This window comes from Lissotriton helveticus, chromosome 10 (genome assembly GCF_964261635.1).
Source record: "Lissotriton helveticus chromosome 10, aLisHel1.1, whole genome shotgun sequence".
Lineage (NCBI taxonomy): Eukaryota > Metazoa > Chordata > Amphibia > Caudata > Salamandridae > Lissotriton > Lissotriton helveticus.
The window spans coordinates 958608688-958623936 of NC_136071.1; the positions used below are offsets into that span (position 1 = coordinate 958608688).

At 40.6% G+C, this 15249-nt stretch overlaps 1 protein-coding gene across 3 annotated transcripts in view; it reads left to right on the forward strand.

Annotated features, from left to right (window-relative positions):
• Positions 1-15249, forward strand: part of LOC144784677 (metalloreductase STEAP4-like) — a 187625-nt gene that overhangs the window by 37011 nt on the left and 135365 nt on the right. The window contains exon 1 of one of the 3 annotated variants that reach the window (XM_078663617.1): positions 3386-3715. The exons of 1 other annotated variant lie outside the window; for it this stretch is intronic. The gene's annotated coding sequence lies outside the window, so the exon portion shown is untranslated. Of the gene's footprint in view, positions 1-3385; positions 3716-15249 lie in introns of those variants that run through there. One more of the 3 variants, XR_013601693.1, reaches the window with a different exon arrangement.

Here is a 15249-nt window from a genome sequence, read left to right on the forward strand (position 1 = left end):
CCACCCTTGGGTAGTTTAGCACAAAAGAGTCAGGCTTTTCTACAAAGGCAATGTGTAAAGTATTTGTACAACACACACACATAGTAACCCAATGAATACAGCACAAAGAGACTCAACACAGGTTTTGGAAAATAGAGAATATTTATCTGAGCAGTATAAGATCAAAGTGACAAACCTCTAATCAGTAAAAGTCACAAAATTAATGTTTGAAGAATTAAATGCAAAAAGAGTGCTTACAAGTCACTAGCGGTCAATCAATCAATCAATCAGGGTTTATTAAGCGCTACTACTCACCAGAAAGGGTCTTAAAGTGCTGGGGGTGGGGAAGGCAGCTCCTGGATGTTCACGTTGATTCTTTGAAGAGCCAGGTGTTGAGGTCCTTCATGAACTTGGAGAGTGTAGGAGTCTGTCGGAGGAGGAGAGGGATGGTATTCCACTCCTTGGCCACAAGGAAGGGGAAGGAACGACCACCTCTTCTGGATTTCTTGATGCACGGCACCGTAGCAAGGGAGAGCTGGGCTGAGCGGAGGTATCTTTGGGGTGCATGGAACGAGAGGTGGTGTTTCAAGTAGGCAGGTCCGGTGTTGTTGAAGGATTTGTGGGTGTGGGTGGGGAGCTTGAAGGTGATTCTCTTCTAGACGGGAAGCCAATGTAGTTTTCGCAGGTGTTCGGTGATGTGGCATAGGCACAATAGGTTGAGGGCAAGTCTGGCAGAGGCATTCTTGACGTTCTGGAGTTTGCAGGTGAGGTTCTTGTTGATCCCGGTTAGTGTGTGTTGCTGTAGTCAAATGGTTAATTTAAGTTGTGAGAGGCCAGTGCAAATCCAAAGTTGAAACTGACCATGATCGATGGCAGGCCAGCTACCGGACCCAGACAGTTTCGGCCAAAGAACTACCTTGGATGGAGCTTCGACAACGAGAGCTTACTGCGCCATTGTCGAGCCCCTGAAAGGGAGTCACATGTTGTCATCAAGCTCCATTGAAGTCAAAGCAACTTGTCATCATTGGCCGGAGCAGAACATCATTGTCTAGTCATACAGGCTGTGAATCCACTGTTGTCAAGCAGCTTCTGTGTCGGTTTTGGTTTTTGCAGAAAAATCAGCAGCAGAACCTTCCAGCAGAGTCAGGGAGCAGCAGGCAACAGGGCAACAAGCAGAAAAGCAGTCCTTCCAGAAAAGCAGCCCAGTTGAGTCCACTTTACATGGGTCTTATAAGTAAACTAAATATGCCAATCAAGTATAAAACAATTATACCATGTTTAGAGAAGAGAGCACATGCACTTTAACACTGGTTAGCAGTGGTAAATTGGTTAGCCTAAAGCCAACAAAAAGAAGGTCAGAAAAATAGGAGGAGAAAGGCAAAAAGTTTGGGGTGCCCCTCAGAGAGGTCCATTTTCAAACGCCATCCAAAGCAGATCTCGATTTGTTTTGGTTTTTAAATCCCACCAGACTTTGCATCAGGTTTGCTTCGAAAATAAGATGCAAAGCCAATGAAAAGTCTTGGTTAATCGGTAGCACAGTGTTTTAGTCTGTCTCATTCAGCACTGATGTAATTGTATGAGCATGCAGGCCCAGTTTACCAAACTGTCACACAAAGTTGTGTGACAGGGAGAAAGTTGGAAAGCACCATAACTACAGTTATTTAGCACCATCCTGCTCTCTCTCTCTCTCTCTAGCGCTGGGGCATAATCAGTCTGGCGGGCACCACGCACACACCTTTGCACCATAGTGTAATGGAGTTGTTTGAGGTCAGCATAGCTTTTGTACTGGAAGGGTACGCTACCAGTACAAAATACTAAGCTTAGACTAACTTTAAAACTTTTCCCATTTCAGATGTGTGCTGTACAGTGCAGCACACATGCAAAGTGAGTGAAGTTAGGAGACATACAAGTATTTTGGCTTTATACCGTCTGCTTCAAAGAATCATTATTTTTCTGTGCAAAAACCTGTCTACTATTGTAAGCAGATAGTATTTAGCGTCAAAAACATGGGTGGTTTGTGACACGCCCACTTTGCACCCATGGAATACCCCTTGAAGCACCGTAATGCAAAAATAATGCTTTGTGCTGCTTTGTGTTACTTTGAGGCACCTTTCCAATGTAAAAAAAAAACGTGAGCGCTGGAAAGTAAATCCAACCAAAAAAACTGTGCAGGTTTGTGTCATTTTTGTGACACAAACCTAAAGAAAAAAGGTTTTACATCAGGCCCGCAGCCCAGTAATCATATGTTGTTTTGTTTTCTGACGCATAAACTGATGCATCAGAGAGAACCAAGGGGCAGATGTCTGGCCATTTTTTGCAGTTGCAAGGGGGAATTCGACCCATTTGTGATCGCAAAATTGGTCAGCCCATATACAAACCATATTTGCGACTCGCTAACCTATTAGCGACTCACAAAATTTGGTTTGCGACTCGTTATCAGGAAGGGGCGTGCCAAGGGCGTCCCTTCCTAATAACAAGTCTGACGGCAATGTATGATTGTTTTGCGACCACATATGTGGTCGCAAAACACTCGCAGTTTACCACCCTTTTCAAAAGGGTGGTAAGCCACTTGCAAATGGGGGACCCCTTCCCCTGTGTGAATGGGTGCGAAAATATTTTTTAAGAGCAGGCATTGGTCCCAGGGACCACTGCCTGCCCTTAAAAAATTAAACTGAAAAGTTGAATTTTTTCTTTTTTTAATGCATCCCGTTTTCCTTTAAGGAAAACAGGCTGCATTTAAAAATGTAAAAACTGCTTTATTAAAAAAGTAGTCACAAACATGGTGGTCTGCTGACCCCCACAGGTCACCATCCCTGTGAGTGCCAGCCATTCTCAATGGGGTCGCAAATTGCCACTGCCTCATGAATATTGATAAGGCATGCAATTTGAGACCCCATTGGTAATCGCAAACAGTGTCTGAGACACTGTTGTATATTCACTTTTGCGAGTCGCAAATTGACGCAATTTGAGCCTCGCAAATGTGAATGTTCGTACTTCTGACCCCCAGGAAATTTTGCGATTTCCTGATGTGTTTAAGCCTCTTTACATGTTTCTCAGCAGGAAATGTAACAAAAAGTGCCTCTGAAGGGATTTATATCTGAGGGTACGTGTATATCCGAAATGTGTTTAGTGGCTAGCAAGGAAAGAACACCGTTGTTTCTGGCAATGAAATTTTACTGGAAAAAGAAATGTGTTCCACAGCAGTAGACAAGAAAAAACAGGGAAACCTCACAAGTGAAAGGAGTGATGATTGCCCAATGAGGTGCTTTGGCAGCAGAGAAGCGCTTCCCAGCTCTGCTTAAAATATTTGGCAAAACAGCCCAAGATTTCTTTCCAAGGCATTCTTTCAGAGAAGAAAAATGTGATAGGCGCCTTTATAAGAGATGAAGTCGCTAACAAGATAACTGCAGGCTCGTGGGGCATCTGGCGAACTAGATGGTTTATTTAACTTGGGTTGAAGTGCACTCAGACTTGGGATTTTCCCCTTGAACGTCGCTGCTTATTCTTCCAGAAGCGGAAAGTACACGATGCACTTTAACACGCTTTGGGGATTTTCCCACTGACCGCCCCCTGACATTCCTCCCAGTTAGACTCCCAGAAAGGCTGTCCTATGGAAAGTTGCAAAAACAACTTACATGAATATATAGAAAGTTCAAGCTCCCGGCAGGACATTCTGAATTAAACCACTTCGGAGTTCAGCAGATTTTGTTCTCACCTCTAGTGCGTGCACCTCAAGGTATTTAAGTGTTTTATTATTTATCAGTCACTTTATAAAGAGAGGACCGTTTTAAATATAAAAGCATGTATTGCAATTGAAACGTCTGTTTAGTACAACTTCCTGTTAAATAAAAGATAGCAGAGTTTGACATCTCCACTTATTTGAAAGAAAAATATTTTGCTATTTATATAAAAAAAGCTAAAATCCGGCGAGAGACTGCATAAAATACAAGATGATGTGCATATTTTGTGATTGTATTACGTGTTATCTGAATATTTTGTAATGTTAATTGTCCTACAAATTTTCCAAATGTGCATGGTAACATACCCATAAGACTGCAGATGACTGGAAAATAAATTAAAGCAGAAAGAAGTAGTCAATGCGGCACAAAGCTTCAGGTGAAAAACGTTCATAGGTCTAGATTTTGCTTTGGGAACAGATGGGGAGGGTGGAATAGTTTATAAACTCAAGGACGCTTCTATTTGCTTTGGTAAACTGATGGTACAAACACATCTTCTGCTGTAATAGATATTATTCCCCACAAATGAGTTGTATTCATGATTTTTGCCAGGCGTGACTTAACACGAACACAAACTTTTCGTTCACATCTGAAATGTAATGGTGTAGAAGACTGCTCACAATCGATATGCTATAAGACAAGAGCTCTGAAGAAAGCAGCGGGGTGGCAAGTTGTGTAGTCATAAAATATCGAATAAATACTCATTTATGCAGCTGCTACCAGAATAAAAATATTGTAAGCCAAGGCCAAAAGAAACACAATTAGCTGACGATCAATATATCGCTTAACAGACTAAGGGCCAGATTCAGACTTTGGCGAACGGGTTACTCTGTCTCAACGGTGAATGTATGGATACCCCCCACATGAAATATAAATCCCAAAGGTAATATTGGCATTTAGATTTGGGAAGACCGGATATCTGTTACAGTTGTGACTGAGTAACCCGCCGTCGAGATCTAAATCAGGCCTAAGCTTATTTGACTGTTTGCTACAAATTAAGTGTATACCTGCAGCCTTTATCTTGCTTTGGTTCTGATTGGGCTTGGATAATAATGCACAAGAGCACATTAACCCTTTAAGTGCGCCCGGCGGCCAACGGCCGTCGCGAGCACTACCTCGGTAGTGCTGCGCACGTCCGTTGGCCGACGCGGTCCCGCCCACTCAATGGAACGCCTTGCACCGCGGCGGAATTGCCGCTGCGGTTAAGGCATTAAAATAAGTTGGTTTTTATTTTGATTAAATGATTCCAGGACTCACATTTTTAGCATATTTAATCCGTAAGAAATAGAAAATATCTGCCCTTTTTTTTTTTTAATTAATACAATCGTTGGAGGGAAGTGCATCCGAATAAATTATTTTGACATGATACTTACAAATATAGCTTTATAAGCTGCAAATGAAAAGTGGAAAGGCCACTTTTATGTTTCTCTATTGACATCAAATTCAGATTTGTTTTCTAATTTTATAGTATATAACTGATTCCCAATAAAGTGCTTTCTGAAATTTTCCTTCTTTCTGAATTTCCACTGAGCGCACAAAAGAGGTGTGTAACCATCAAAACACTAAGAGAACCTCTTTGAATGTCACCTCACTTTGTTGCACATTCTTAGCTTCACAGCCATACAAACAATCATTAAAGCTACACAATGCAAATTCATTACTTAGAACTGAATTTTCAAGCTTTCTCAGGATCTGAAGCTTCAATACGTTTGTAAATCTATATTTGTGATATTGGAAATCAACTATTAATTATATAGAAAGGAACATATTTATTTTCAAGTCCTTAAACTCAAAAGGCATGACCCACAAAGCTTATTATTTTTTGGGGTATTCACAAACTACAATGTCTCGACTGCAGAGATTCCGCAGTCGGGGTTGAAAACTCCGTACATAATAAGATAGGCCTGTCCTGTCTTTTTCTGTGTGGAGCTCCCATATATGAGATGAATAGCACACAGAGAGGGCAATGCTGTATCTCAAAACACATATATAAGGGCCACCCCAAACATCAATGACTACTATTAATGACCCTATTGTACCTCTGTAGTGCGGTATAGTCGAAGGACTGTGCGAAAAGTGCATCTAAAAACACAAAAAACACTGCCATTCCAGCTCTCACTGAACTCCTATCAATGAATCTCTTTTGAAAATGGAGTGTCAGCATGACGCAGTGAGAGGAATGGCAGAGCAATGGGGCAACACTGTTAATGGTAGTGAGATCTTACAAGAAGTCGCCTTCAAGCTGCTGGTCTTATTGTTTACAGCTGTCACTTCCATACCACCCCATAACACTGGGCACTGTCTGCTGTGAGCAGGCCACAGCCACAGTGTTTCTCCCACCAGTGCTAATGCTTACAACTTGCTGAGTTGTTATAACCTGCTGTTCGGCCAGTATGAGTGCGCTGTGTGGAATGTTGAGGCTTGGTGATGCGTTAGAATGTTGGGGTGGTTGAGAGGTGCTGAGTGTCAGTTGGAGTATGGGCTGAGCAGCAGGGAGGCAGCTCCTGGTGGGGCTTACATTAGCCCATACTCCAACTGACTCTCTCAGGCACCCAACATTCCAGTGCATCACCATGCACCAACATTCCACACTTATTTACAACAAGGGGTAGTTTGGTCTGCCCTGTTCCCATGATGCACTGGGCCAGGGACAGACTAATTTGCATATAGCCAGGTTCTGAGCTGGGATGGGCAGTGAGCTAAATAACGGTGATGGATCAAGCCCTGATCTTTGGACTGGGTAAGAGTGGTCTGCTTAATTCAGACACTCTGTTCATCACCACCCCCTTTTCTGAATCGTTTTTGGCCACTATAGGTGTGGCAGGGTATACTCAGACATGAGTCCCTTGCTCACTGCTCCATCAGGATTCAAGCAAGCCAGGCCGACGAGGCTGAAATGCCAGAAACCGGTCCCCGGTAGCTTGTCTCCTTTCTGGTGAAGAATTGGCTTGGTAGTTTGGTCTGCCCTGTTCCCATGATGCACTGGGCCAGGGACAGACTAATTTGCATATAGCCAGGTTCTGAGCTGGGATGGGGCAGTGAGCTAAATAACGGTGATGGATCAAGCCCTGATCTTTGGACTGGGTAAGAATGGTCTGCTTAATTCAGACACTCTGTTCATCACCACCCCCTTTTCTGAATCGTTTTTGGCCACTATAGGTGTGGCAGGGTATACTCAGACATGAGTCCCTTGCTCACTGCTCCATCAGGATTCAAGCAAGCCGGGCCGACGAGGCTGAAATGCCAGAAACCGGTCCCCGGTAGCTTGTCTCCTTTCTGGTGAAGAATTGGCTTGGTAGTTTGGTCTGCCCTGTTCCCATGATGCACTGGGCCAGGGACAGACTAATTTGCATATAGCCAGGTTCTGAGCTGGGATGGGGCAGTGAGCTAAATAACGGTGATGGATCAAGCCCTGATCTTTGGACTGGGTAAGAGTGGTCTGCTTAATTCAGACACTCTGTTCATCACCACCCCCTTTTCTGAACCAACATTCCACACAGCACACTCCTACTGGCTGAGCAGCAGGTATAACATGAAATAAATACCTGTTCTTAAGTGGAGGTGCTACTACTTGTATTAGTTGGGTATAGCAGGTGGCTGAATCATCGTGATAAGAAAAAAATCACTGAAACTTTTGATGGCGATGTGGTATTATGTTAGTGATTGGATGGCAAAGAGTGTTGTTTGTGACTCAGCAGTGATGTCTGAGGATTCCTCAGCATGCTCTCTTTTCCACAGTCCCTACCCTTTTGCACAGTGTTTATTCCCTAGTGCTGACCAAGTCCCCTTCCTCCAACCTTTCCTTTCTGGAAACTCTGGGACCATCATATGCATCCTACCTGTTCTCCAGTTGAAGAGTGAGGGGCGGTATTGCACAGAGGACACATGAAAACCTGGATTAATTCTAGTTAATCCGATCCATGCTCTAGAAGATCCATTTGCTCTAGTCTGTGTGCTTCCTGTTCCCACACGTGTCGTCAAAAGTAGTATCAACATAATAATTCCCCCCTTCTGGGAAAAGACCAACGAAAGCAATAAATACTCCTGCCACAATCCCAGTCATTTTCTCTGACCATAGAAAAGCTCACCTACTCCTTCCAAGTTTTTTACACGTTTCTATTACCATTAGCACTTCCAATTGGATGTTAGGTCACCTAATATATGTTGTCTCTGTGTTGGCTAATCGATGGACCTTTAGTTTCTCTATCCTTCCACTCTAGAGCTGAGACCAGGTCGTAAAAGCCCAAGCCTAACTATTTCGTAATCTGCATTTCAAAAGCACACATTGATTCATGTATTCTCATGACGATGTTTTCTCACCATAAAGATGGACCAATGCCTTTGAAGAAATCTCCCACATATTTGCCCTTTACTCCCCTTGGCATTCTATTCCAACTGCGTTGGACTCTGACAAACTGTCCTCTGTGTCCTCTAGAATGCAAATCCCTTACTTCATATTCTGTGAGCCATCCCCTTCCTCAGATTCGGCTTATAACTTGTCCTGTGCAATAAATGTCACTGAAATATGCTGCATGCAAAGGCGTGCCCCCCCCCCCAAGCCCTTAGAAGCCCTGTGGACCCTATCACGCTGGGACGATTTTGATTTTTAAGGGTAGGAGCATGCTGTTCCCCCCTCCCCGAGCATATACAGTCCCCGGGGAAAGGCAGGAGGATCAGTGCAATGGAGGCTGGACATTTCAAACTCCAGAGCTGTCAGCTAAATCCACAGTAGGAATTGTGGAAATGAACAAAAAAATGCAGAGTATGTGAGAATACTAAAGGCTGAAGCTGGTTTGGCACTCAGGCACCGCATACAGGTTCAGCGGGAATATGATCTGAACAAAAATACCTTGGGGCCGATTAGGATGGCGGACGGATCGCCACCGCCATGTAGGCGGTGGCGATCCGTCCGCCAGGAATTTACCCCCTTCCATATTACAATGGCGGGGGGGACCGCGGCGGACGGGAAGACCGTCCGCCGCTTTTCCGCCGCAGTCGCCTTGCGACTGCGGCGGAAAAGGTCTAATATGGTGGCGGTGTCTATCAGACACCGCCAGCCATATTAGGATGGGCCTCGGGGTATGCCTTTCCATGGCGGCAATGCCGCCACGGAAAGGCATACGGTCTTTGCTTTGGGGGCCCGTTACGGGCCCACAGGGTGAAGGGGGATGTGGGGGGGTGCACATGGGGGGGTACCTATGGTACCCTCCAGCATTTCAATGTACAACATGACAGGCACAGCGCGGTGCCTGTCATGTTGTGCATTGAAATGTACAGCTTGCATTTTTAGCATTGCGGCGGCCACCGCCGCCACAATGTTAAAAATGCTGGATGCATCCGCCACTGTGGCGGGCGCATCATAATTGCTATGGCGGGACCGCCGCACACATGGAGGACGGTCCCGTTTCCACCGGGATGGCGGACGGACAAAGTCAGTCTGCCATCCTAATGGACCCCCTTGTCCTGGGCCTTGTACAAGAGAGGTCCAACAAAAGAGCCATTAGGCATATCGCATCCAGGATTTTGCAAGAAATATTGACAGGCTATGTAGCAATGTTGGTTGAAATTGAAGCACACATCCATGCTTTACAGCAGTAGAATGGCATCCATCCAGATGCCTATCCTTGGACAAACAGACAGTACCACAAGAGATCCACAACATTTATTGGAGTTTATTATATTGTATAAAAAACGAATATTTAGGTAAATCTATTCATTTAACGATTCTGATACATTATTAAAAATATGCATGTACTGATCAAGCTTTTGAAAAATCCAACTTCCAAAATGTTACACTATGTAGATTCCATTGTAGGGGTAGTGGGTGTGCAACTTTATTTTCCACAGCGAAGTTTATGAATGTTGCCCTTGCAAATGCTGCATAGTATCCCAAACGATATTTGCCACGTTCTTTCTCTGCATTTTTTGTTATTATTTCAGGATCATTTTCACATATTGCATAGTAATAGTACTATAATTAAAAGCAGTTCACCTGGAAAATGTATGGAAAATTAATATTATAGGTTTATCTTTTGTGGAGTTTTTCTAAACACAGTGGGGATGGTGCATGAAAAGTGCGTTAACCGTCAGCTTTCTAAAGAAAGGCTCCGCAACCACAACTTTACCAACTCTAATGGGTGCAACGATTTGTCTTTCCTAGAATTCACGGAAATTTACAGAAATATACCTGGAAACCTGTGCCAGTCACAGGTTTCAGGGATATCGTTGAAATAGGTTTGTGAGGGCCTTGTATTTTTGGATGTGTTAGCATTTCCCCAATAAAATAGTGTCTACGTGGCAGAATTGCACATTGTGGAAAGATAGAGCCTTTGTTCAAGGACACATATTTTCCTTTTTTTATTCCACAGGGAAACTCTTTCTATTCATAGAAATCCCTTCTACTACACCCCCCTACAGTTAGGTGTTCGTTTTCATCCCATAAAAGTGATTTGCTCTCTGACACTTTGGAAAACTGAAATCCCCACTCATGGCAAGTAGATTCAGAATATTGTGGGATATTGGGAAATATACCGGATTAATGGGATTAATGACTGTGAAGTCAACTTTTATGGTAGCTTCCAGCCAACATTTCAGCCATTTGTACTCATATATTTGATTTCCAAGCACAAACAAATTTGTGAACCTCTAGTGCTACTACTAGGCGGACTTACATGGGGCACCTGTGCTTTAGGTGTTGTCTAGATGATGAAGACTGTACAGCTAGCTTTAGGTAATCAAGGGCTAGTCCATAAACGCATCTAAACATAAGTATTCTAATCCTCAACAGATTTCTAAAGAATCAGAAACTTGCCGAAATTTCTGGGGAATTATGTGAAGAATTTGCTTTCAACGAAAATGTTGAGTTAACATAAACCATGTATTATTTTCACTGAACTATGTTTGTGTTACATCACAGCTTTTTCTAGTGGAACACTATGATATCACCACTTAAACCAAAGACTCTACATGAATTATAAGGCTAGTTATTTGCAGGGGTGAGGATCTCTGCTATACATTAGCCAACTGTGCTGAAGAAATCAAAATTTACACTAATGGACTATACTCACCAATAGCCCATATATCTTATTGAATCACTGACAGAATATCGACAGTCAAAATATCGACTTGCAAAAATATTGAGGTAAAAATATAGAGTGCCAGAATATCGACTTCCTATTTACAAACAGATAAGTACAAAAATATTGACTCCAAAATATCGATAGGAAAAAATATAGACAGTCAAAATATCGAATTTTTTAAATCTCTTAAAATGAATTTAAAACTAATATAATAATAAATATAATTAATTTAAACATACTTAAAATACTTAAATGAACTTAAAATTAATAAACAATTAATGTAACTTTAAAAAAAATCATTTAAAAACATATATATATATATATATACATATTATTAACAAAACATTTACAATATTTTTTCCGTAGGATAGCAAGAGGGCTACATTTACTATTCCCACTCCAGAGAGTGCAACAGTAGGGAAAGCGTTGGATAGCGTAGGGGTAAAAATTACTATTCCCACTTCAGTGAGCGCAACAGTAGGGAAAGAATTGGATAGCGTTGGGGTAAAATGTACTATTCCCACTCCAGTGAGTGCAACAGTAGGGAAAGTGTTGGATAGCGTAGGGGTAAAAATTACTATTCCAACTCCAGAGAGTGCAACAGTAGGGCAAGCGTTGGATAGTGGGAGGTTAAAAATTACTATCACCACTCCAGAGAGAGCAACAGTAGGGAAAGCGTTGGATAGCGTAGGGGTAAAATGTACGAATGTATGACGTTACAGCGCGCACATTAAGATCGTGCGCTTTTACCCCGCATCTATTACATCGCACAGACCATGACATCGTCTCCTTTTACCTCGTAATCTGTTGCAACGCGATGTCATTGCTTTCAATTGGCCAGAACATTACCCCGCAGTACACGAAGTCGCATGCCAAAACAACGCGGTGTTTGTTATCGCCTGCGTGAACCCGCCTCTAAGCCGGTAGCAGTCAGAGCACATCCTCTCCATGTCATCGAAGCTGTGCATATAGCGATTTATGAATTAGTAAATATTAAGATATGTAATCTACGCAAAACATCCATTGAACTGGTTGGCATCCCTGTCAATTTTATGAAGTATTAGCATATACCGAGGCTGTAATGCACTCTTTATAAAATATTAGCATATAGCGATTTATGACTTATGCAATATTATGTCACCCAGAGGCTGTAATTACAGTGCGAGGCTGTAATGGACTCTTTATAAAATATATCTCTTTATGAAATATTTACATCTGCGAGGCTTATGAATGAGGAAATATCATGTCATCCAGAGGCTGTAATGACTGTGCGAGGCTGTAATGGACTGTTTATGAAATATTATTAAAACAGCAATTGTATTAAAAAATGTGTTTATTGTATAGGAGGCTCGAACCTTCGTTTACAGCACCAAAGTCGGCAGCGGTAACAGTCAGACCACATCCTCTCCATGTCATCGAAGCTGTGCATATAGCGATTTATGAATTATTAAATATTATATCATCCACTCATAGTGCGAGGCTGTAATGGACTGGCTGTAATGGACTATTTATGTTTAGCATCTAGCAATTTCTGAATTATGAAATTGTATGTCATCCACGTAATGTACTATTTTTTATTTTATAGCGGCATAGCGATTTATGATTTATGAATTATTATGGCATCTGCATACCGATTTATGATTTATGACTTATTATGTCATCCAGTCAGAGTAATGTACTATTTATAGCGGTACTGCGAGGTGATGTAGGCTGAAATATTATGTCATCCACTCATAATGTACTATTAATAGCGGTAGTGCGAGGTGATGTAGGCTGTAATGGACTATTTATAATATTATTAAAACATCAACTTTATTGTAAAATGTGTTTAGTGCGAGGTGATGTAGGCTGAATTATTATGTCACCCACTCATAGTAATGTACTATTTATAGCAGTAGTGCGAGGTGATGTAGGCTGTAATGAACTATTTATAATAATATGTATAATTTATAATAATAACATCCTCTCCATGTCATCGAAGCTGTGCATATACTGATTTATTAATTATGAAATTGTATGTCACCCACTTAATGAACTATGATTTATGAATGATTATGTCATCGGCATAGCGATTTATGATTTATAGTGCGAGGGGATGTAGGCTGTAATGGACTATTTATAATAATATTAAAACAGAAACTTTATTAGAAGAAGTGTTTATAGTATTGGAGGCTCGAACCTTCGATAACAGCACCAAAGTCGGCACCGGTAGCCGTCAGACCACATCCTCTCCATGTCATCGAACCGGCATAGCGATTTATAATTCATAGTGCGAGGTGATGTAGGCTGTAATGGACTATTAATAGCGGCTTCTGAACACATGCTATCCCGACGCATGCTACTACGTACAGCGATTTATGAATTATGACATTGTATGTCATCCACTTAATGGACTATGATTTATGAATGATTATGTCATCACATGCTATCCCGACGCATGCTACTACATCGCTTTAATCGCTAGCGCGATGTATTCGCTAGCGATGTATATGTGAATGCGATGTAGTAGCATGCGTTGGGATAGCATGCGTTCTAAAGCCGGCCGCGATGTAATAGTCGCGTTGCGATGGCATCGCGATGCGATACATCCGCTGTAACGGGTGTTCCCCAAATGTACTATTCCCACTCCAGAGAGCACAACAGTAGGGAAAGCATTGGATAGCGTAGGGGTAAAAATAACTATTCTCACTCCAGAGGGTGCAACAGTAGAGAAAGAGTTGGATAGCGTAGGGGTAAAAAGTACTATTCCCACTCCAGTGAGTGCAACAGTAGGGAAACCATTGGAAAGCGTAGGGGTAAAAATTACTATTCCCACTCCAGAGAGTGCAACAGTAGAGAAAGAGTTGGATAGCGTAGGGGTAAAAATTACTATTCCCACTCCAGTGAGTGCAACAGTAGGGAAACCGTTGGATAGCGTAGGGGTAAAAATTACTATTCCCACTCCAGAGAGTGCAACAGTAGAGAAAGAGTTGGATAGCGTAGGGGTAAAAGTTACTATTCCCACTCCAGTAAGTGCAACAGTAGGGAAAGCGTTGGATAGCGTAGGGATAAAAATTACTATTCCTACTCCAGAGAGTGCAACAGTAGGGAAAGTGTTGGATAGCGTAGGGATAAAAATTACTATTCCTACTCAAGAGAGTGCAACAGTAGGGAAAGCGTTGGATAGCGTAGGGTTAAAAATTACTATTCCTACTCCAGAGAGTGCAACAGTAGGGAAAGCGTTGGATAGCGTAGGGTTAAAAATTACTAATCCCACTCCAGTGAGTGCAATAGTAGGGAATGTAAATACTTCATATATAAATATAAATAACATAAATATTAATACCAATTACAAATTAAATTAAATATTTTAAAATTTTATAAAATATATTAATCAATTAAAATTAAAAATAAAAGTTAACTAATAATAAAAATTACCTACCAATACTAATTATTTACCAATTACCAATAAATTAATTTACAATATAAAAATAATTAAAAATTAGACACAAATAAAAATATTTTAAAAATGTAATTACTTACAATTAAATGACTTCCCAAGCTATTCCCCTATAAACACACAACGCACTACAGAAAATAAATTACTAAAATTAACATATTTATCAATTAATCAATTAAAATTAATTACTAATTATATTTTAATTAATTACCAATTAATAATTAATTGACAAATAATTTTAAATAAATACCAATAAATAAAATAACATATTTAATTAATTATAATTAAATTACTTCCCACCCTATTCTCCTATAAACCCACAACACGCTACAGAAAACAAATTACTAAAATTAACATATTTATCAATTAATCAATCAAAATAATTACCAATTATATTTTAATTAATTACCAATTAATAATTAATTGACAATTAATTTTAAATAAATACCAATAAATAAAATAACATATTTAATTAATTATAATTAAATTACTTCCTACCCTATTCCCCTATAAACCCACAACCCGCTACAGAAAACAAATTACTAAAATTAACATAATTATCAATTAATCAATAAAATGTAATTACCAATTATATTTTAATTAATTACCAATTAATAATTAATTGACAATTAATTTTAAATCAATACCAATAAATAAAATAACATATTTAATTAATTATAATTAAATTACTTCCCACCCTATTCCCCTATAAACACACAACCCGCTACAGAATTATATTACACAAATATTAAAATTTATTATTAACTTACCTTAAATTAGATATTTTTGTTGTCTATATTCTGTCTAATCGATATTATGTCTATTCTATATTTTTTACTCAATATTATGTCTAGCGGATAATAAAAACTCGATATTTTGACTCTATACCATCTTATTTATGAATAATAAGTCAGTCGGCAATGGAGAAGGTACAATCGTTTTATTCTGCAAATACAAGCCCTGATAGGGGAGCCTCAGTCTACACGACCCTCGGAGGTGCGCAGAGGAGACTGAC